This window comes from Lissotriton helveticus, chromosome 7, assembly GCF_964261635.1.
Source record: "Lissotriton helveticus chromosome 7, aLisHel1.1, whole genome shotgun sequence".
Classification (NCBI taxonomy): domain Eukaryota; kingdom Metazoa; phylum Chordata; class Amphibia; order Caudata; family Salamandridae; genus Lissotriton; species Lissotriton helveticus.
This window is the reverse complement of record NC_136068.1, coordinates 1,701,623,726-1,701,646,585: the sequence shown is the minus strand read 5'-3', so window position 1 is coordinate 1,701,646,585 and position 22,860 is coordinate 1,701,623,726. Positions and strand designations below refer to the sequence as shown.

The window sequence follows — 22,860 nt, the reverse complement described above, 5'->3', positions numbered from 1 at the left end:
GATCCAAACTGGATATGTTAAAAGAAGAATTTAGCAACAGAGTTTGCAACTCTCTGATTGAAATTTTTTTAGTATTACCCCAACCTGAATATGCTTCTAAGTCAGGGAAAGAAGGAGCATTTAATTTTTTAGCGGTAGCCAATCCAAAGCATGTCGTCTGTCAAAATGTAGAATTCAAAAACAACATATGATTCGGGATGAGACATGCACGGTGCAAAGCCTCAGTGCCTTGCACCTGCCAACTTTTAGAACCCCAAACAGATTTAAGGTCAATTGTTTCCTTCCACAACTCGTAGCCACCAACAGCTAACTGGTCCAGAAAGGACTTCGAGTACAATAATTTAGTATCGGTGAGTCTAACTTTGGATGTGTACTTTTCGGTCATTTTAAAATAAAATGCATTGGGATTTGACTGATTAAAATCAGTAAAATAAGTGAACCTTTTCAAAAAGGAAGCAGAACTGCCTTGTATCGGAGCTGGACAATGTGCCCATTGTGTATAATTTACAGTGTTCCTCCTGGTATTATTTTTATGCAGGTAGTGATTGCCGAAATGTTGGTAACAATACAAATCACCGTAATTAGCAGATTCTAAATAAAAATCTTCAGCTTCAAAGACAGCATAATATTTCAAATCAGAAAACAACGCTTCTACGGCCTGAACATTGCAATCATCAGAACGTATATTTTGTTTAACTACATCCCCATGTTAACTCTAAGCACATTAGGGACATTTATAACCTCAGTGGGGCCATGGATTTGAAATTTAACAGCATCCTATACAATCCCATCCAGGACAGGCCAAGCAGTGAGGTTAACAAAACCCAAGTCTCTCTTCAATATGTGTGATGAGGAATGGGGTGCCAATGTTCCATTGATATGAGAATGCATGTTCTCTCCTCGACATCGTGTCCATTGACGAGACGGAAAAAATAAAACACAAAATTAATTGACATAAAAAGGTAAATCGAAAAAAGCACCAGTCAAATATAGGTCCAAGGGGGAATCAAAAAATTTCTTTTAAACAGTCTTACATAAACAGTAATCCTTGAAGGCTTTCTTGATGTGTGTGTAACAGTGTCAAATGAAAATCTGGTTTCTGTGGCCAAGCGAGTTTGTAAATCAGGCATCGATAAGTCAGTTGGGTAAGTGTAGTCAGTTTCATCATGTTGAGTAGCAGGCAGTGTACTCAACAAAGGACTAGAAATTGAAGGCATCTCGAGGGCAACCTCAGGCACTGGATTAGAAGCCGGGGCCAAAACAGAATTTCTCACAATCGAAGGACATGAGACTGCCGGTGTCATACTAAGAAGAATCAGCCACTCTGTGTATCTTGACATTGTCAATGGAGATATACCTGTTTTCCTTATGACCTGGAAGTGGTGGTAAAATGACTGTTCTTGTGCTCTTCACACCAAGCACTGGAACTGGAGCTCGATAAGAGGGACCAAATTCTTTCTTGTTTTCGATCTTCTCCCGAACCAGTTCTCCAACTTGGGATAGCCAGCCAACTACCGGGATCTGCAACGCATCATCCGAGGTGTTCCTTTGCAAGACTATCTCTCGTCTCTTGTAGATTCTGTAAAACATTGCAATGTTCATCTACGTCAAAGGAGGCAGCCACAGCCGCAAGACCGTCAATGTCCGGCAGAAACATCTTGATACCAAAGAGCATCTCGTATGGCGTCCGCCCACTCAGAGACCTTCTAGCGTGAATATTTAGAGCACGCTGCACGCCATTGAGGTGGGCCAGCCAGTTCCTGCCAGTGCCTATAACTCGAGCTGTCAAAGACTGCTTTAAATCACGGTTCATCCGTTCCACAACACTATTACCCTCAGGTCTGTATGGAGAGGAAAACTTGACTTGGACCCCCACAAAGTCATGGCATCCTTATACGCCTTAGAGGCGAACGCCGGACCCTGATCTGAATGGAAGGTACCACAGGCAAAAATCCCTATAAAGACACGCAAGTCTCTTATGACAGTTCGTGAATCAGCGCTGCGGTGAGGCCACATCCACCCAAAGCGTGTGCATGAATCAACTGCTACTAAGATATACTTATACGCAGTATCAGAAGAAAAAGGACTGCAGTGATCTAAGTAAACACAACCAAGTGGTTTATTAGAAATGTACAACTGTGTCTGGGGCGGACGCGCAGCAGTTGAAGGCTTAATCTGCTGGCAAATGTCACATTGAAGGACATAATCACGCGTCTAATTGTACAGTCCCCGCCACCAGAAACGTTGTTGTAGCTGAGATACAGTAGCCAAAACGCCTGCATGCGCAGACACAACACCTTCATGGGCTGCAGTAATCAGCGCCGGCCTGCTATCTGCATTGGAAATCAACCTCTCACCAACGTCAGGTATTTTCACATAAGGAACTTTATCAGGACTTAAGTGGTAAGAATACTTCGAAGGGAACCCCTTAGGATATTTAATTCCCTTCTCAGTCGCAGCAACGGATGCCAAGATATCATCATCAATCTTACTTTTGGACCGTGTAACTTCTGCAACCAAATATGACGATACTGCTGATTTCGCGGCCTCAGCGGCCAATGAATTGCCAACAGCGTGGACTCCCACGCGCTGATGCCCTAAAGTGTGAATTCCAAACACGAGTTGCAACTGCTCTTTAAGCTCAGCCACTCGGACCGAGATCATTTTATGTTTTATTGTGCTACCCTTGGAATCACGAAAATCATTCTGAATCCAAAAGAAGAGGTTCTCATTGTACGAATGGACACAGTAGTAAGAATCACTCACAATGAGAGTCGTCACACTAGGATCAGCGTACTCCAATGCAAGCATCAGAGCATGAAGCTCTGCCAATTGTGAGGTGCAGTACCCTAGAGTCTGCGTGTGCACGACTCTGGACTTGAACTCATCATTCACCCTGGCACCTACCACAGTGGCGCAAGCGGAAACGTATGCGTGTTTAGACCCATGCTCAACTTGCGCTGAACCATCAGTGTATATGATGCAATGGAAATCCTCCAAAGGCCGCATAGCCAAAGGTGCAGGATGAACGAATTCATACTGCAAAAACTCCTGCAACTGTAGGGAAGCATCAAAAATAAATATGACATCAGGAGAAGTCAAAGATGCTGCCCATTGTATCCACCGTGGGTGCAAAGCTTTAGATTTTGTTACACTGGCTTTCGTAACTGCCTCTAATGCAGAATACGGGGTAACAAGCAACATTTGTTTTCCCTGTGACAGCGCACATTCCTTAAGAATCGCCATCTGCACTGCTGTTAAAACTTTTTCCACAGAGGGAAACTGCATTTCAGCCGAAGTGTACAAGTGTGACTTGTAAGCAATAGGTACTGTGTCTCCTTCATTAAAAGTAAGGTAAGTGAAACCCACCACCCCAGGGATGATTCTTATCACCAGGTTGGTGTGGTTATCATGAGTCAGTAAGAATTTAGATTCTAAAAGATCAGCCTGCAAAGATTGCAAAATAGCTGAGTGTTCTGGCATCCAGCACGATTTGGTAAAAGTAGGTTGTATAAAAGCATACATAGGCTTGATACTCTGGGCATATTCAGGAATATATGTACGTCCGAAATTCAAAAATCCCAGCAAAGACTGTAATTTTTTCAGAGTTGTAGGAGTGCGAAGTTGGGCGCATTTCTCCAAGAAGTAAGAAGCCAATCCTCGACCTTCATTGTTGAGCTCATAGCCCAGGAACAACACTGTGCCGAATTTGTAACCGAAGTCCGCAAAGTTACAAATTATGCGGGCAACGCGACACAGATGCGCCCAAAGCTCATCGTCTGTGAGATATATGTCATCCACATACGAACACGCATCCGTGTCCACTCTCTCTAAGAAAGAGACAATGCGGGCAGCAAACACGCCTGGACTATTCTTATAGCCCATCGGTAAACGTTTGTATTGGTGCTGTTTGCCGCCACTTGTAAAACTGGTCCATTGGGAACTTAGACCATCTAAATTGTAGGCAAAAAAAACATTGGAAATGTCAAGTGTGGTTTTAAACCATTTACGCACAAGACCATCCACTAAAGCAGAGCCGTGGGTATTCTGTACTGCACAGGTACGACAATACGAGTTAGGATGCCGGTAATCCAATACGAAATGGAACGAGCTGTCTGGCTTGATCACAGTAAAAAGAGGGTTATTCATCGGTGACACAAAAGTTTCAATTACACCTTGATATTCGAATTGTTCAAGGATTTCTGCAACGGAAGCCTTAGCTTCGCGTCTGATGGGATATTGAGGTTGAGGCTGTGGCATAAACTGAAAGGGAATCTCGTGGTTTGGAGAAAAATTAATCCCAACCACAATGTGTACGGTACAGAACCGGCGGAAGGGTTTTAGCCCACTCTTCTGCAAAATTCAGCGCATGCTCCATCGAGACAGTGTGCGCAAAACTAGGGAGGTTCACCTCCTCCCCTCTCGGAGCTGCGAGCACAAAAGGTGGGGGCCAGTCAGCCTCCGCTAACAAAATGTCATATGAAATCGTAAGATTTTCCCAAAATACCCCTTTTATGGTACGTTGTATGTCACCTTCAATTAAAAGGACTATTTCATAAAGTCTATCAGGGGGAGCTACTCTAGTGTCAGCTGTCTCCAAAACAACATATCGGTCAGTCGCTGTCAACTTCAGTAGTGGACGCAGGGCCTCTCGCACTATGGTAATCTCCGCCGCGCTGTCCAGCAAGGTCAGAGCCCATGTCTGATTCCGAAGCTGCATTCTCACTATCTGTGGCATATCTCGCTGTTAAAGCAGCAACTTTCTTTTTCTGAAACTGGGGCCTTTTCGGTGTCGAATCGTCCTGCTTGCCTTTACCGTCCTTCGGGCAGGGCTGGTCGCTTCCCTGCTGGCCACCCTCCTCCACCGGTTGTCGAGGCCGATGATTCCCGAAAAGAACGAGGAAAGCGTTGTTCAGAAACCTGAAAAAGATCAGGTGATTTTATCGTTGCGCCATCGCGCAAGTCATAAATACGTTCTGTAGGTGCTGGCACTGGAGATGCAAGGCGAGACTCCTGTTTCTGCTGTTGTTGCTTGCCCTGTTTTTGTTGTTTTTTCGGCCAATTTTGCTTCTTACCCTTGGGCTGTTCGTCAGTCTCTGACTTCTGCCCTTGGGGTTGTTTTTTCTCTTTTGTTTAGAAAGGCTTTAGTCCCAAACTATTACAGCCTACGGTTTTATAAGCCGCCACAATAATTCTTGGTAACTGTCGGGGTTTGTCGACATCAGGTACAGCCTGCAAAGCAATAGACACCTGAAAGTTCACCGCATCTCCCTTGACATTCGCCAGTACGAAACTACGTCAAAACTGCCGCATAGGCGCATACCCTATGCAACAGCTGCCTCAGGTCCGTGCTCATCTTTAACACGCTTAAGGACCGTTGGAAGGACAGTCATTGACGGCGTGCCGAAGCACCTCATATACACTGCCGCAAAGATCTTACCTCAAGACTCACAGTCACCAGCTTCCGGGACCAAGTCTTTTGGCATGCTAATTGTCAGAATCCTGGGTTTTTTCACCAGGAGTTGTGTTAGGAAATACTGCTTCCAGCTGGTCAAACTTCTCGGCAAGCCAGAAAGGAAAATCATCCTTATTCTGCGGGCGTTGCCCATTTCTCCGTTCACCATTACAGGACTGAGCTTCATTCCGCCCTGTCCGGTTGGAAGCGCCGCAACTCCTGGGGCCCCGCCTGGGAGATTACGGGTAATGTACTGCACTAACGACCTAATCACGCTAATTGTGACTACATGTAGTCATCTTAAATCTCCAAGGGGACACACCCCTTGTTGAGGATGCGGCGTAAATCCAGCCAAAACAGGCCAAGTTGAGCCTGGAATGGACAAAGGACCTAACGTCGGAGTTAACAAAGAGTGGGGTAGGGCGCCATTAAACTAAACTTGGTGCCGCCAAGCATTAATAGGAACTTCCTGTGTCCTATAGGGAACATATTCCTGTGGCATGGCAGTCAGCGTGTATGTGTCGAACACATTAGTATTTGCATTCACAGCTGGGAAGGTCACCCACGAATATAAAATGTCATATGGGTAAGCTACTTCCGCACTTACCACCATGATCACAGCCATGCCATCCACAGGGACATCATACGTCTGCAAATGATTGCGAACCGCAATCCGACTATGCTGCGGAATATCAACGGCATTAGCCATAGGGACACAGTAAGAAAGTGGTACAACAAAAACTACGTAGCACAACTGAGTAGTAATTCAAAAGGAATCCGTTTGAAAAGATTCAAGCTCAAAAAGACCTATCTAATTACAGGTAGATTTATCCGACACCACTGTCTTCCGGAAACAATAGTGAAGGGGGTTAAGGACTGATATAAGCACTTCTCAAGTGTCATGTAATAAGACCACCAACGGTTGGGCACCATGTGGCAGGGATCCTGCTCTCACACAGAACTTTGCATAGAGACTTGAAACCTCAGTGAATTATGGTGTGCCAAAACTCACCTTAGTACCCAAAATCCCCTACCAAACTAGCATTCAGTGTCTCATTGGTTCTTACAAATTCCCAATGTTTAGACAACCTAGAACATGGACTTAGAACACCTCAGGTAACGTGGAACACATGAACACTCTTTCGTTATACCAACATATCAATCCAGAACGAGGAGTAAATGAAGACACGTGCAAGTTTGAAATGTTTATTTCTAATGCAGTGTTCTCAAGCGCAGTATCTTAGCTAATACAAGCAAACATATTATTAGAAACAAAGTTATCAGCATAGTTACTAGTCCATAAAGTACAAAGGGAGAAAGCATGTTAAAATGCTAAAGGGAAGAAGGCTAAATTGCACCTAAGTCTTACCCTCCCTTGCTAGTATATTACATTATATCTGAAGAAGGTCTCTTTGGGTTTTAGAAGGGTGGCCCCATACCTCTGATCCTAGTAGAAAGGGATCACATCATCTTCCACCAGATCTCTGCATGCGAATATACATCAAGTGTGTTTGCATGCTCTGCGCAGTGCAATAATAAACGCGCCTAAAGCCAGAGTTGGCAGCAGCTGCATATGTGTTATGTCTAGAATGTGCGCAGATCAGACCTCACAACAACCACTGTGTTGAATTAACCTTGAAGGCCTCGGCACTCACTGTTCAGACATAGCTTACCAAGCATAGCTGATACAATAGCAAAACATATTATTCTTGTGTGAAGCAAAATATTCTACTAGGCTCAAAGCTCTAATAACAATATGTGCCGTGTGCAGAAGCAGCAGAAAGGTAAAATGGCGTTTAAACTTCTAATAAGCTCATGCTAACTTAACACAGTGTGAAGGCAAAGCATATCTATATGACAGTCTCCTCCGTGACAGTCGTGGCGTGGTCCGCCTCGGCACATGTTAACTGGTGCTCTAACGCATTGATCTGGTGCTGTTGCTCTTCTTTGTAATTTGCCATCAGCGAAATCGCCTGGCCATGTAAAACAGTTTCATATGCCTCCCACAATGTCGTTGGCGCGGTGACTGAGTGTATGTTCTCAGCAAAAAATTGTTTGGTGGTAGTAACTAGGCCCTTCCTAATCACCTCAAGTAGCCGGGGTAGAGCGGAAACAGTCTACGTCTCAATGGAATATGGGATGTGCACGTGATCCATATTGGTGAGTGGTCTGATATGCCCCTGGCCAAATGTGTCAACTCTTCTATTCTTCCCATCCCTGCTGCCAAAGTAAATATGTACTCTTTTCTAAAGAGACTATTGTGTGCCCCTGAATGGAAGGTATGTTGGTGTTCCTCAGGATGCCTGGCTTTCCAGACATCCGTGAGTTCGATCGCGCTTACGAAGTCATTTAACTTGAGATCAGCAACACTATGGCCCCTGGAGGGGTTTCTATCGGTGGCGTTGAAGTCTACCCCTATGACAAGTTCCCCTGGAGGGAGCGATAACAGAAATGTTCCCAGTAATGGGAGGGCCAATTGATGGAGTGCTGGTAGAATGTAAACTGAGACCATATTGTAATGCCTCCCTTCCCAATGCGATGATATCGCAGCAAATCTCCCCCTTTCATCTGCCAGGATCCAGTCTGTATTATTGGGCAACGTTTCTGGATCAGGATTCCCACAGCCCTGGAGCCGGCAGTGAATTCCGAGTGTACCTCCATCTTGTACCCCCATCTGTCCAGGGCTCTACATGCTGTGCCTGTCGGGCGTTTTTCTTGTAGCATAGCCACTGCGGGCCATTTTCGTTTGATATATTGAAGAACCAGGCCCCACTTTATACTATCCCCCAACCCATTTACGGTCCAGAATAGCACCGTGAGGGGGGTGTGCCTTATTTTAGTGTCTGGAATTTTTAAATATGTAGCTGTCATGGATCGCAAAACTATTGTCGTTGGTCGTGTGCATCATAACAAAATCTAACTCAAACCCTAAACTGAAACCTTCTCCCCTACCCACCTCCCTGCTTCCCTGCCTAGCGGACTTTGAAATACCCGCCTCCCCAACTTAGCAGAGTGCTTCTCTCCCAGAACTATGTACTTGCGTGGGGGGGGAGAGCTGCTTCCGACCACTCCGGGTCTCTCACTTAGTCCCTTAGTGTGTCCACGGTCTTTACGTATATCATTCTGTAACATTAGGCCCATAAGCCACAGGGATTAGTGGACCGGCCCCCGTGGCTCACACATCCAAATCCTCACTGTTTCTATCTGCGACCCATCACCAGCAGGCCATTACCTCTTCGGTCCTGCGGTGACCGTCTCACAGAGAGTCCGCTGTCCTGGTTGATTTAGTCCTAGTCTGAGTCTGTCATGTTTTGCAACTCCATCTCCGTAGGTGTCTCCAATTCTCGCATAGTGGACTCTTTTGATCCCCCAGGTATCTATCTATTTTTTTGCCCTTGTCATCTGGGCTCCCCGGTATTTCTCCAGCGCTCAAGCCAGTCATGGGCCTCCAGCGGTGATGTGAAAAACCATGTATTTTCTTCTGCATCTGCTCTCAGTTTGTCTGGGAAGAGCATTGCGTATTTTAGGTCTCGACTGCGCAGTTCTTTTTTCACTTCCATGAAGTCTCTGCTTTGCTGCGTCACAATCGCTGTGTTGTCAGGATACATCATCACTGTGCTGTTTTCCACCTTTTTTGGGGGTGCTATTCGAGCCACTTGCACGATTGCATCTGGTCATCCAACTTAGCTTCCATTTGTTTCTGCGCCTGTTCCAGTTTACGAATTTGACGTTGCGATGTCGTTGTATCAGACGAAAGCGTCATTGTAGATTCAACCTCCATCAGCCGGGTACTGATTTTAGAAACATCTGCCCTCAGCAGTGTGATGTTCGTAGAGATAGTACCAATCAAGGATTGCATCTGGGTCAGTGCCAGCATTATGTCCTGTAACGTTATATCCTTGGTGGCTGTGGACTAGAGGCCATTTTTTCTGCCTTATTGCGACCCCGTGTCAGTGGGCCGTTCTGCTGCATCGCGCATTGGCCTTTCCCTCCCATGATGCAAGTGTGTGGTGTGTCTCTCAATGCCGTTTCTATGTTGGTGGTATTCACCGCTGCCTGACGGTGTGAATAACGTTCATGCATGGCCTTTCGGTTTTCCCCCGGCCTATAGCTGATGGGGTTTGGGGTCTGTGGTGTATCTTGACCACCCGGCCTCTGTGTCCACCTGGTATTTTGTAAGGGTGAAGCTTTTGCGCGTGCATTGCAGACCACTCTGTGGCCCCACTTACACTGTGCTTTTACCTAATGGTGCTGGGTTCTGCCATCGCACCCTCGAGACTGCCCTTATAATCTCATCATGAAGATTGTAGCCTCCCCGGTACATGTTGGCCTTTACAAATCAGGCCGACCTGACGCAGGCCCGCTGGTAATTATACCACACTCAGGCGGTTACAAAAAGTCACCAGTGTCCAACTGTGTCTTGCAGTTAGTCAGGCTCCTCATGTCTCCTTTGGTGCCCTGGTTTCAGGGTGGAGTCACAACGACGCCCTTTCTCTCTTGTTGCCGGTGCTTCATGCATTTATACTGTGTTTCCCCTCTGTTGCAGGCTTCCCGCTGTTCCTGGTCTTGATTTACCGGAACCGCGCTGACTGCATTCGCTCCAATGCCTCTCTCCCGCCGAGGCTCCTCCGAGCTCAGGCCGGGTCTCGATCTATTCACCGCCGCTGCATCTCTCTATGCACTTGCCTGTGGGGTCTGTCATCAAAGCACTTCAGCCCTCGATCGGTATTCCGTTGCTTCCGTGCACAGGATCGGAGATGGCGCCGCACCATCACCTCAGCGAACAGCCACTCAACAGTGCTTCCGTTAGTTTTCTCGCTGACTGCTCCATCGCATCTACGCCAGGTCCCTGCTCAGGATTTTCTTGCCGGCCGCAGACTCTCCACACGGCGTTTCTCCCCTCCGGTTTTTCGTCGCTCGCTGAGACCAGCAGCGATTATTACTGCAGCATTCCGGTGCCCATTCCCGGGGTCAGATATCGACGTGCAGGTGGATTTCTATCAGGATTGATAGGGAGAGACTCCGTTGGCCCCGGAGCTCTCTCAGGCTGCGGCAATCTTCATTGGCTGCTAGCCACGTCCCCTATATTCCACTTTTCAGTGGTTTTTATTATTAGTTGTCATGAACTTAAGAGACTCGTGCATACTTGGAGTTGTGGGCATAATTTGTCCAACCCCAGTGGTTAATTCCTTATTCACTATTATGACTTGTGATTACTTTTATGAAACATGACGCTTGAGCTTTACTGTATATATTTATGTGTCAGTGTAATTTTTCTGTTTAATAGCTACCCTCATGGGACTTTGAGCTGTACCAAGGAGCCTGCTAATATGGTGCTCCCCGTTGTGGCATTTAGCTAAAAGAATTATAAAAACAGTACGTGTCCGTTTTTTGTGGCTGTTGTTTGTATGACGATTTCACTTCATAAATCATAGGTATTCATCTTTGTTAAAAAGGAATGAGAACTCTGTAAAACTGGCCTTACTCCAACCTTATGACAAAGCTTCAGGCATTGAGGGTTTTCTTAGTGATGACAGGGTAGGGTTAACAAAGTTTCTTATATATGTATATACATTCTCATTTTTTCTATATATACTTTTTTACAGATTTTATTGGTTGTTGAAGGACTAAACATGCTAATCAGGTCTTTTTCTGGGACATCACTTTGATGTACTCAATTGAAAGGGTCACATTATGTAAGTTTAATCTTCTTATTTAAAAATGTTTTTGTTTTCATATTAAGTCTAAATATATCCTTTTGGAAGGTCAAGTGTCCACGTAGGTTGCCATCATTTGTGAAGGTGTGCTTGGCTCAGCACACAATGTTTCTGAATAATGTGGTAGAAGGAGGATATCAAAATAGAGAAGGGATGATGTTACAATTATCTCTGTTCTAAGTCAAACAGTAATGTGCGACTATTGCTCCCCAGTGTTAGAAAAAAATTGTCTAACAATTCCTTGCAATATAGGTGAAATGGAATTTGACATCGGTAGCAATAACCTGAAGAGCAATGTGTGTCTTACTCTATTTCAGATTGACTTACTCTGCAATTTAGACCAGATTGAATTTTTATAAATACTTCATCTCAAAAATGATTTGATAGCAGGATCAAATGTTTGGCTTTCTCTTTCAGATTTCTTTATAGGTTTTTTAATATATGTTACTTGCGTATTTCTTTATGTGTGCACTTATTGTAACAAGATACATTTTGACTGGTCAGCAAAATTGCTTACCTTAAAACTAATTGTAATACATTTGGGTTTGTTTGCGGTCTTCTTATGTTTTTTTTCTTCCTTCTTCGGGAATATTATATTCATACAACAATGTTTGTTTGTGCATTTAGGTCAATATTTGTGTCTAGTAGTGGTCTTTCCTTGTATGTAAAGAACTGTTATTGTGCACTATAATGGTATAAATGAGCTCCGCCTATTTTTTGGGGTCATATTTCATTTGGTTCTTTTGTAAGTTATGTTGCAATATTGTTTGTATGTGTTGTAAATATTGTCTTCTTTGTTCGTACATATTTTAGCCCTGAGGAAGTCCATATGAGGACGAAACGCGTTGGCGATCATGAATTTTTAAGAAATTTGTATTCCGATAAAGAATAAAAGAAATTTTGTGCCTACAATCAAAATCTACAAGTGCTTTTCTTTGAATGGGAACATTTTGATGGATTGCTCTCTTTTTGTATTGTGAATATGGTTTATTTACAATCATTACTCATATTTCACTTATTTGAGTGCTGGACCAACCTTTGTTCAATATATTATTGTTACATCTAGCCCTTATTTAGATCTAGATTTATTCAGCAAGTGTTGCACTTAATTGGAAGCCTTCATTTCAAGATATGTTCTGAATTCCACATGTAGTCCCTTAACAGCTGCTGTTGCTCCTGAGAAAAGTGCACCACATGCATTGCAATCATAAATAGTTTCCCTCTGGTGGGATAATGCACCCAATAGTGTGATGGTCAGAGCGAAATCCTATTCTGGGCTGACCCAAAATGTGAATGACAATGGTTTAAAGCAGTGGCAAAAGGGGGCTAACCAAAAACAACCACTAACTTAATGGAACTTACTCAAAGCTGACTGTATATTGTTCACAGCCAAAGGCCTTAGCTATATCATAAGTGGAAATGGTGCTCATACTGTACAGCAGCCCAGTACTTCCAATAATGTATAAATGGCAAGTCACATGCATTGGCACATTAGGCTGCCTCATCAATGCAGCAGCTTGTATTTAGTAAATGTGCAAAGTTATCTCAGTATTTAATGTGGTTTCATAACCACTCAGATTCGTCAGTGACTTTTGCTTTCCTGGCCCTTCCATTGTTATATATAACGTATTGGTGTAAAGCGTCATCACAAAGGCCCATTATTTGTTTAGGATTTTTGTATTTGTCTTTTGATTATAATGAAGTGTGTTACTTTTGTTGTGAACTAACATATTTATTTCCATTGCAGCCTTTCCCTGTGGTGAGAACAGTCACTATGAGTCTTGTGGGAGCCCCTGTCCAGCCAGCTGCTCTGACAGAACTGCCCCTGACACCTGCATTAAACCTTGTGTGGAGACCTGCCAATGTAATGATGGCTACGTCCTTAGTGTCGACAAATGTGTCCCTGTAGGAAGCTGCGGCTGCACTTCCAATGGCTTCTACTACAAGCCCAGTGAGGAATTCTGGTACGATAACAACTGCCAAGTGCGCTGTATATGTGACCCAAACCTTGGCATGGTGGTCTGCAGGAATACCCAATGCAAAGACAGCCAAAAATGCATGCTGGTCAATGGAGTTCGAGACTGTTTCCCAGTCAGCTACTCCACCTGTACCGGCAGTGGAGATCCTCACTACAAAAGTTTCGATGGACATAGATATGATTTCATGGGCACCTGCGTCTATCAGTTGGTTGGCCTCATCTCCATGGATCCCTCTCTCACTCCCTTCACTGTCACAGTTTCGAATGACAACCGAGGAAGCAAGACAGTTTCATACACCAAAGTGGTGACACTGGAGGCCTATGGCATAGCCATAACCCTCAGCAGAGACTTCCCTTACCAAGTTTTGGTATGTATATAAACTAATCAAACCGTGACCAGGCAGTGGACTGCTAAGGCACATGGTGTATGTGATTATGTTATGTTAAAGAATTTGTAAAGCACGCTTATACTTATGTGTCTAGGTGCTAGTGCAAGGACCCTAAGCATTCTCAATTATCAAATACAAAAGCAATCCACACCTTTAAGGAGTACAGGCCCGTTCATCTAAAATAATTTTTTTAAAAGCCCGGTTTTGAAATCCTTCCTAAATTTCAACAGGTTTGATTGAGCTCGTAAATGTTTTGGCAGTATATTCCACCATTTTGCTGCCATGTAGGTGAAGCTTCTCTCACCCCAGTGGGCTTTTCTTTACTCTGGGTACTTAACTTTGTTGGCAGTACTAGATCGTAAGGTGCAGGGGGGAGTACCAGTTACAAATATCCTCCAAGAAGAATGAAACCTCTAGATGTAGTTCCTTGTGAACCCAACAGAGAACTTTGAACTAAATATGTCCCCTAATTGGACACCAGTGGAGTTCCCTAATGGAACTGGAAACTGAGCAGAATTTTGGTAGATTCAACAGAACTCTCGCTGCCACGTTTTGCAGTCTGAAGTTTATTGAGGAGACGTACTTGGCAGCCTACAAATAGTGCAGTGCAATAATCAATGTTTGATATTACCAAGACTATGATTACTGCTTTTCTATACTCTAATGGTAAAAATTGTAAAGTCTATTTTAAGGTTTTCAACAAATAGAAGCAGGAAGAGGTCACCTGATTTGAATGTTCTATGATGGTTAGTCTGTTGTCGAAAATGACATCCAGATTTCTTACCTTCTGTACAGGAATTGGTAGCAAACCAAGATTAGAGGGCCACCAGGTGGAGTTCAGGAAAGTATTATTGTTTTCAAACATTAGCACCTATGTTTTATTGGAGTTAAGCTTAAGAGAGTTCAGGTGCATCCCTTGTGCAATACTGTTCATGCATGTGCTGAACTGCAGGGCAACTCTTTCTGGATTAGATGAGACTGTAACCACTAACTGTGTATCATCGGCAGATGAACAGTGGCATATCAGCAGCCTTCCCTCTTCTTACCTGTGGCTGTTGTGGGGTGGCAAATGTAGGGACGGCCACAGGCGGCCAAAGGTCTAGCTATGCCACTGCAAAAGAACAGAGAGAAAAGGCATATGTTCTGATCAACTAAATAAACTAGGTGATGTATGCATTAAAAAGAGTTTTACTTAAAGAGGACCCTTGCTGTACCCCACAGGAAAATTAAAAAAAAGAGGGGAAGTCTATCCTTCAAACATCTATGCTTGCTCACTATTGATAAAAAAAAATATTTTGGGTACTTTAATCAGCTATTTATATTTCTTTACAAGATTTCCATATTTTGATCTATCTCTTGATTATACTGCACTTGCCATATCTGTTCTTGGTGCGTATATTTTTCTTCTTAAGTTCCCTGAGGTCTTTGTGAGAACTATGGGGCAAAAGGCATTTTCTGATAAGTTATATAACTTTTTCGGGAGGCTAGCTGAAACACCACATCATAGATCCATGATCATATGAATACAGCTTGTTCTAAATCATCATTTGCTGCTGGTAGAGTTTTTTTTAAATAAAATGTCAAATTTAGATGTATCAATTTTTTTCTATGCCCTATTATTACTCACTACTTGGGCTTTGTCTTGGTCAGTTAAGGAAGTAGGGATGTTAAGTTTAAACAAAATAACCGTATGATCCGTTCAAATCAAAGTTAGCAGTTTATCAAATCTAATGTTTGAGTGATTCGAAAAAATACCATCCAATAAGTGGCCAGCCGAGTGAGTCAATTCTTGTACTAGTTGTTTAAAGTGAAAACTTTTGAGATTATCTAGTAGAAAGTATGTATTTTTATCCTCAAAGCATTCAAAGTGAAAATTAAAACCACCTAGGATGGTGAACGTGGTATAGCCAGTATATGCTTCCAACAATCCTTGCAAAGTTTGTAAAAAAATATCTTTTGGCCTTGGGGAACGATACATGAGTAAACCATTCAAAGTAAAGGCATTTTGAATTTTTAATGAAAAAAGTAAACCCTTAGAATTTACAAGAGGGGATTATATGTGACTTTTATATCACTCTGATGAATAATAGCTAGGCCAACACCTCTCCTTTGGGGTCTGTCCAGTCTAATTAAGTTATATCCGCTTGGTAGACAATTTTTAAGACCTGTTTCAGCTGATTTATCAGCCCATGTTTCTTTTAGAAAGGCAATATCATTATTATTTTGATCTAATAAATCTGCAAACCCCACTGTGTGTTTTGTGAGGGACCATGTATTACCGAGTAAGCAGTTCACTTAATGGCTGCTATTAATTGACTGCAACTTTTATCTTGTTCAAACAGTAAATGACTTATTACTCAAACTCAGGATGGGATAAATGAAAAAGTGGGAGAAATTTACTTGATACCATATTTTGCGCTACAGGCATTGTTAGACCTCGCACCATTGCCGTGGGTCTCCCTTCCATTTTTTTGCTGTTGCCTCTATGTTTTGGCTGGTTTTAGAATCTTTGGGCACTGTGCCACTGCTATTCAGTGCCACAGTGCAAGTTCTCCCTTTGTTAAATTGATGTATGGGTTAGTGACCCCATGATTGGCTTGTTTGGTTTACTTATCAGACCCTAGTACAGTGCACTATATGTGCCCAGGGCTTATAAATCAAATGCTGCTGGTGGGCTTGAAGCACTGATTGCACCACTCACCAGAGCAGCTTGTAAAATATGTCTCAGTCCTGCCATTGCAGAGCCTGTGTGCAGTCTGGTACTGTCCTGTTGACATGGCAAGTGCACCCACTTACCAGTCCCCAAACCTTCCTTTTTCTACATGTCATACACCCCTAAAGTAGGCCCACTGGCAGGGTGCATTGTATGTAAAAGTAGGTTCATTTTTATTGTTTGATTAATTAAAATCATTACAATTCCCCCCTGAATTGAGTAAAAGAGAATTTAAGAAATTACATAACAATCCCATGTTAAAATACACCTGATTTTAAAACAATACCATGGTTAAGGTACTTACATTCAAAATGCTTATCGTTAAAAATCATTATATAAGGGTTCCTTCTTTAACAACGTTCTCCTGAAGTAAAACCATTTTTGCACTTTAACTTTTTTGGTATAATCCCTCCCCATCTCATGAATAAAAGCGAAACAAAGACGGTCTATCAATTTGGCAGCATTATACAACATCGATAGAGGCTAAATATAAAGCGCAATGTTAATATGAGGTCCCAGTGTTCAGATGTATTTTTCTGGGCAGTCTAATTATTTGGTGCCTGCAGCTAGGCTGGGTCTTTTTGTAGGTTAACATTTTTTCCACTTAATTAATATGGAGATCCAACTGTTGCGTAGTTGCATTGATCCAACTTATTTTGTTTGTTCTCCATCGGCTTTCCGTAAAAGCCTGTTAACCATTGTCATGTATTTGACCCCCCGGCAAGCCAGGATGTTGGATGTGCCCTCCAGCCAACATATCACAGCCTGCCTGCTTGAGCGAATGTTCAGATCGTTAAAAATGAATTTTAAGTGCTGTCCCCTCTGGTTAAGAACAGCTGGACAGGCACATAATAAGTGGGGTAAAGATTCTCGTTTAAAGCCGCATAATCGACAGGTCTCCAATTGAAAGTCCTTTTTCCATGATGGGTACAGGTCCTTTGAGTCATGCAAACCCAGTCGAAAGTAAATAAAGCTCTTTTTTAGGTGTGAGCTGAAATGGGCAGATAAATATGCTTGTGGCCTTAAAGATCTGTAGGAGTTAATGACTGTCCACCCGTGCTGGCCCTCGGTGATTGCCTTTTTGTCAGCCAACAAGGATTTCTTTTTTGCTCAGAGGTTTGCTGCTTTGCCAATGCTTACTCTGTCTTCCCCATTGTCCCATACTGTTTGTAGCTCCAGCTCGGCTAGAGATGTTCTCAAAAAGCTTCCCCAGGAATTCGGTGTTTCGAATATCTTCTGATGCTTAATTTCATCCCAGCATAATCTATTCAAAGTGTCCGGGTTTGAGGAGCGGAATTTCTGACAAAGTTTAACAAAACTGCTCATTCCCCGGAATTTCTGGTGTTGAAGGCCGAATTCCAGTCTGACCTGGGAAGGGGAAGCAGATTTTGGCAGGTCAAAAACGGCCTTATAAATCTTTGTCTGCAGTTTGTTCAGTAAGTGCGCTTCCTTGCCGCACCAGGGAGCCAGGCCGTAGGACAGACTAGGCTGGATTTGGGCGGCCATAACTTTTAACAGATAAGTGTAATTCGGCTTTCCACTTTTTTGCGTAGTAATCTATATGCATAGATTAGTGATTGAACTTTTGCTTTTAGTGCCGATTTATGTTCATTATGTGATGCGCCCTGCCCAATTGTTCCGCCCAGATATTTTTATGAGCGCTGCTCCTCCACGATTGCCCCTTTGGCCGACCATTTAAACTTGTTTTTTTTGGGATCCACTAATCGAACGATTTTTGGGTTTTCTTTGTTTAGCTTCTAATGTTCCTGATCCAAATAAGCTGCTAAATTGTTTATTGATCTCTGTAAGCCAATAGGAGTTTGGCTCAGCAAAACAATATCGTCTGCATATTGTAAGATGGCAACTGACTCGTTCGCCAAATTCGGCAAGTGGGAATCGGGTGTTTCGATGTATGATGCGATGTCTGATAGGAACAAGTTAAATAGGCTGGGAGCCAAAACACAGCCTTGTTTCAAGCCTCGTTGCGTGTGGATGCTTGGGGTTGGGCTGAACCCATCGCTGAGCTTAACTCTTGTCCAGGTATCCGTGTACAGGGAAATTATGGCATTGAGCATTGCGCTTGGCAAACCCCAGACGTTAAGTTTCTTCCAGAGGTGACTCCTGCTTACTCTGTCAAAAGCGTATTTGATATCCACAAAGCACGCAAAAAGCCGGAATTTCTTTTTTTGTGCTTTTTCAATTAGGAGTGCTAGAATGGCCAGGTTAGTTGTGGTGCCCATCCCTTGCCTGAAACCCGTCTAGAACTTGGGAATTCTGTTCTTCTCCTCCATCCAGTCTTGCGGCTGGACTAGAAAGCAAGAAGCATAAAGCTTAGCTTCTACATCCATCAATTAGATCAGTCTATAATTTCCTGGCTTGCGATGGTCTCCCTTTTTAAATATGGGGTGGATGATATTCCCCTTCCAGGATGCCGGGATGTTAGTCTGGGTATAGATCTCGTTGAAGAGGGGCGTGAGATAGGAAGATCAGAACTCTGGGTCGTTCTTAAAAATGGCATTGGGCAGGCCATTTGGACCTGCCGCACCCTCGGTCGTAAGTTATACTATAAAACCTCTTAGTTCCTTCGCGTTAGTCAGGCTGTCCGGCTCGATACTAAATGACTCTGATCTTGGTAATCCGCCTTCCGCGTATTCCTGGGCGGAAGATGATTGTATTTCTTCCTGATTGAGATGCCGCCCGTGAGGCCTTCCTGTGAGTCTCGTTGCTGTATTGCTATACAGAGATTGCACGTGGTAAATCCATGTATCTACTCCGATTCCTGCCTCTTGTCGTAATGTTGGGCCATTTGACACTTTGTTTATTATACCCCAAAAGTCACTGCTAATGGGCTTTTTACTTGCAGTCAATAGTTGTAACCAGATGGACCCTTTCTGCGCTGTTTTTGCGCTCCTCGAGTTTCTCTCTTGCAATCTCTCTTTTTTGATTTCTTAGGTCATGATTGAACCAGGGTTCGCTTTTGATCACCATTCTTGAAGTGCGTCCCCGGGTGGCAGGGAATTTTTGGACTAATAAATGAGCCAACTGTTCCCAGGTATTAACACGATTGTTTTCTGCTTGAGGGCCCTGTTTGCCCAAAAAGTCCCTGGCTGTATCCTGAATGAATTGAGGTGCCACTCCCCGCCATTTTAACTTCCGAAGATTGAAATTTTGAGGGGATTGTGTAATGGACTTGATTTTTTGTGCAGGCTTTACTTTAATGTTAATTTTTAGGATAAGGGGAAGATGATCGCTTTCGACTCGTGCAGTGATTTTAAATGTGTCGTTTTGTGGGAGCAAGTTGTTACTAATGATGGTAAAATCTATCGTTGAGAAGACTTTTCCGCTTAAATAAGTAGCAGCAGCAGGAATGTCCCCCGGAGTGATTTCGTTCAGGATTGCCAAATCGAGAGATTCTAATTCGTTTATGAATACTCTCGCTCCCTGAATATCTTGTCTTTTTCTTCCGAACGGAGTACTTGCTTCGAGATTGCAATTGAAGTCACCCGAGATAACTATTTGACAGTACTGATGACTTCTCTGCATTGATTTTATTAGTTTTGTTAGGATTTTGTATTTTCCTTTCTGGTTTATTCTTTCCGGGGGAATATAAACATTGATTAATAGGAGTTGCCACTTTAGTTCATCAGATGTGTGTTTACCACTTAGATTGATCGCTTGGATCCAGTTAACCCCTGTGTCTAGTTCTTCTGTTGACCAGTCCAGCTTTTGTGTAACATATATTGATAGGCCCCCTCTTGGGTACCCGAAACTAGAAAATCTTTCGGCCAGGCAGTGGTGTTCTATGAATCCGGGAATTGAAGTTGGAACCAGATTCCAGGTTTCCTAGAGCAGGATAATGTCTTGTTGAGTGAAGAATGATAAAGTTTCATGGTCTTGCCCCATATCTTTAAATCCATGGACATTCCATGAGCAGAACGTGATGTTGGCTGGACATAGGTCTTCTGCTTTGGGGGCCATCCACCTTGCTGCTGTGCAGCATTTCTTATCTTCATTAGGGATTCTTATTATTTAGTGTTTTAGACACCCAAGACAAGTCCCTGGTGTCCTGAGAACTGGCCTCCATGTTTCCATGGCTTTCCCTTGAGTTGTACCTGTTCTCGTTGGAGGGTATTGCGGGCGAGTTGGAACGTGCACCGCGTATGCATGTGATTTGGCTTTTCCCCAGATGTCCACCTCTTTTGGATTTTCAAGGAGGGGATGCGGATACCTTGGACATTTGTGAGCCTTCAGCGCAATTCCCCAGACTCCGAACCTTGCGATCATTGAAGATATTTTATTCACCAGATTCTTAGAGGACCAGGTTGTCAGTGTCTCTATTGCTCCCATCTTAGTTGTTTGTTTGAATTCTACCGATATTAAGTCTCAGGAATGAATTTCCTTTAATTCAGGGATTTCTTTGAAAAGCCTTAACTGGTTCCCTCTGTTTAAGATGTCTTGTTTTCCTTTGGTCGAATATTCGGGGACAAATGACAATTTAAGTTCAAACTCCTCTGACTGATTTTGCACGTTGTAGCTGACAGGTGGGATCTCTTTTCTTCCCTCTTCAGAAGTTGTTATTAGTAGAGTGTCCTTTTTACCTCGGGGTTCACTCTCCATGGGGACAGAGATTGCCTCTTCTCTAATCCGTTCCGGCATTCCCGGATTTTTAGTTGCACTTTTCCCTGTTTGCACCGCCACTTGGTCCAAATGATGGAATAGACAGTGTCGAGTTTTTCCAGTTATTGTAACCACAATTGGTTTGATAAGGTTTTGAACCTTGGGGGATGTTAGTACCTGAAACTTCTTGACCGGAGAGGTTTTCCACTTTCTGATTCTAATCCCCTTTTCCTCTCTTCATGTTTGAAATCCCACGATTGTGTACTCGGATCTCTGTTGCTCCCAGGTTCTCGTTTGCCTAACATAAGCAATGTTTTGCCTTGCCCTTCTCCTGTGTTGGATACTTAATTTCTATCTTGTTGCTGCACTTCATGGATGAATTTATGGGTTGCTCTTACCTCTGGGGAGGCTCCTCCGTCTGTTTGTGAAGCTTGGACTGATTTTTGAAGTATGGGGGTAACGGTTGTGCTTCGTTGCTTTGCTTTTGGGGACTGAGTTACTTGAGGTTGATCTAATTCAGGAAGTGTCACCCCACGCAGGGGTGAAATGTTATTTTTCCCCATGGATGGTTTTATTGTAAATAAAGGGAAGATTTTATCGGGGGCTGGGCTAGGTTGTTTATTATATTTGAGCCGCGCCTTCCTTGCGTGCTTTCTTTCCCGTTTTGTTGGTTTGGCAACCACCGCTTCTGGTTTCAAGGAGCTCGATTCGAGGTCTATTAAGTCAGGTTGAGCTTGGGGCTCCACTTTCTCTGATTCGTCATTGACGTCGCTGGTATCTTCTATTATTAATTTGGCACATTTTGTTATTTCCTCTAATTCTGCACTTTTTTGTGTGTTTTTCTACTGCTTGCTGTTGCCAGATGTTTTACAGCCCCTAGGATGTCCTTTAAAATTTCGGGGAGAGTTGCCAGTTTCTCTAATATGGGCCCGCAGCAACAGATGGATTGTTTGTTGTTATCTCTTTGCTGGTCCATATTTTCCCTGTTAGTTAATATTGATGTTATTAAATCTATTTTGGTGTTTACACCTGAAATGTGGCTGGCGATGAGATTTACAAGGTCAATTTGAACATCCATGTGGTCTGACTGGGAGTTCAAAACCCTTATAGCTTGTTCTAAAGTGTGAATCAGGGTTTGAGCCCATTGAGTATTAGGGTGGTCTTCTTTATGCTGCGCCAAGGCCTCTGGCCCGATGTCTGTCTCACTAACAGATGAAATGGTTATTGGTGGTGAGAGGTTTAATTGCTTAAATCTTATAGAACTATGACTGTTCTCCTCTAATACTGAATGCTTAGGAATTTGATTGCCTTGTAGGCTTAAAGGTGTTGATGCAACCATTTTGAATCCGCTCTGTGGAGTACTTTGACTTGATACTGATTGAGGAACTGTTCCTTGACCTTCATTGTCCTGATTGTTGGATTCCAATATTTCTAGGATTTTCACCAAGTTTGAGTCATTTATATTAGAACATGATTTGGAGCGAACATCTTCCTTAGGGGCTGCATTTACTGCGGATGTTATTAAATTAAAATTTTCAACCTTTGTCCATTTTGTGTTTGATCTACCTTCTTCCTTGAGGGCTACTAATAATTTTCCATCCTTTGGGCCCGTGGCAGTTGTTTGTCCCTCGGTTGCTACATTGAAAACTGCAAAACTGCTGTTAGGGTTTTCCCGTTCTCTCTTTTCCTCCGTAAGAGTCTCGGTCCTTCCCCCCAATGTGATGTTATTGACTAGCTCATTTGCCTTAAGATTGGGGGTATTATCCGTCAGTTTGGGTATTGTTGTAAGTGTTGAGGCCAGAGTTGTAGGCATTGTCTGATGCACCTGAGCTGTTATGGTCACAAATTTCCAACGCCTGGGCAAGCCATATTTTGTTCCGAAGATGACTCCCTCTGCAATGCGAAGTAGAGGTTTGTGGATGACTGTGGGGCAATAACTCGTGGTTTATCAGGAAGGATGGGCTTAGCAACTGCGAGGCTTCTGCTGATGG

At 43.3% G+C, this 22,860-nt stretch overlaps 1 pseudogene; it reads left to right on the top strand.

The window, feature by feature from the left end:
• Positions 1-22,860, top strand: part of LOC144769647 (IgGFc-binding protein-like) — a 1,000,379-nt pseudogene that overhangs the window by 789,772 nt on the left and 187,747 nt on the right.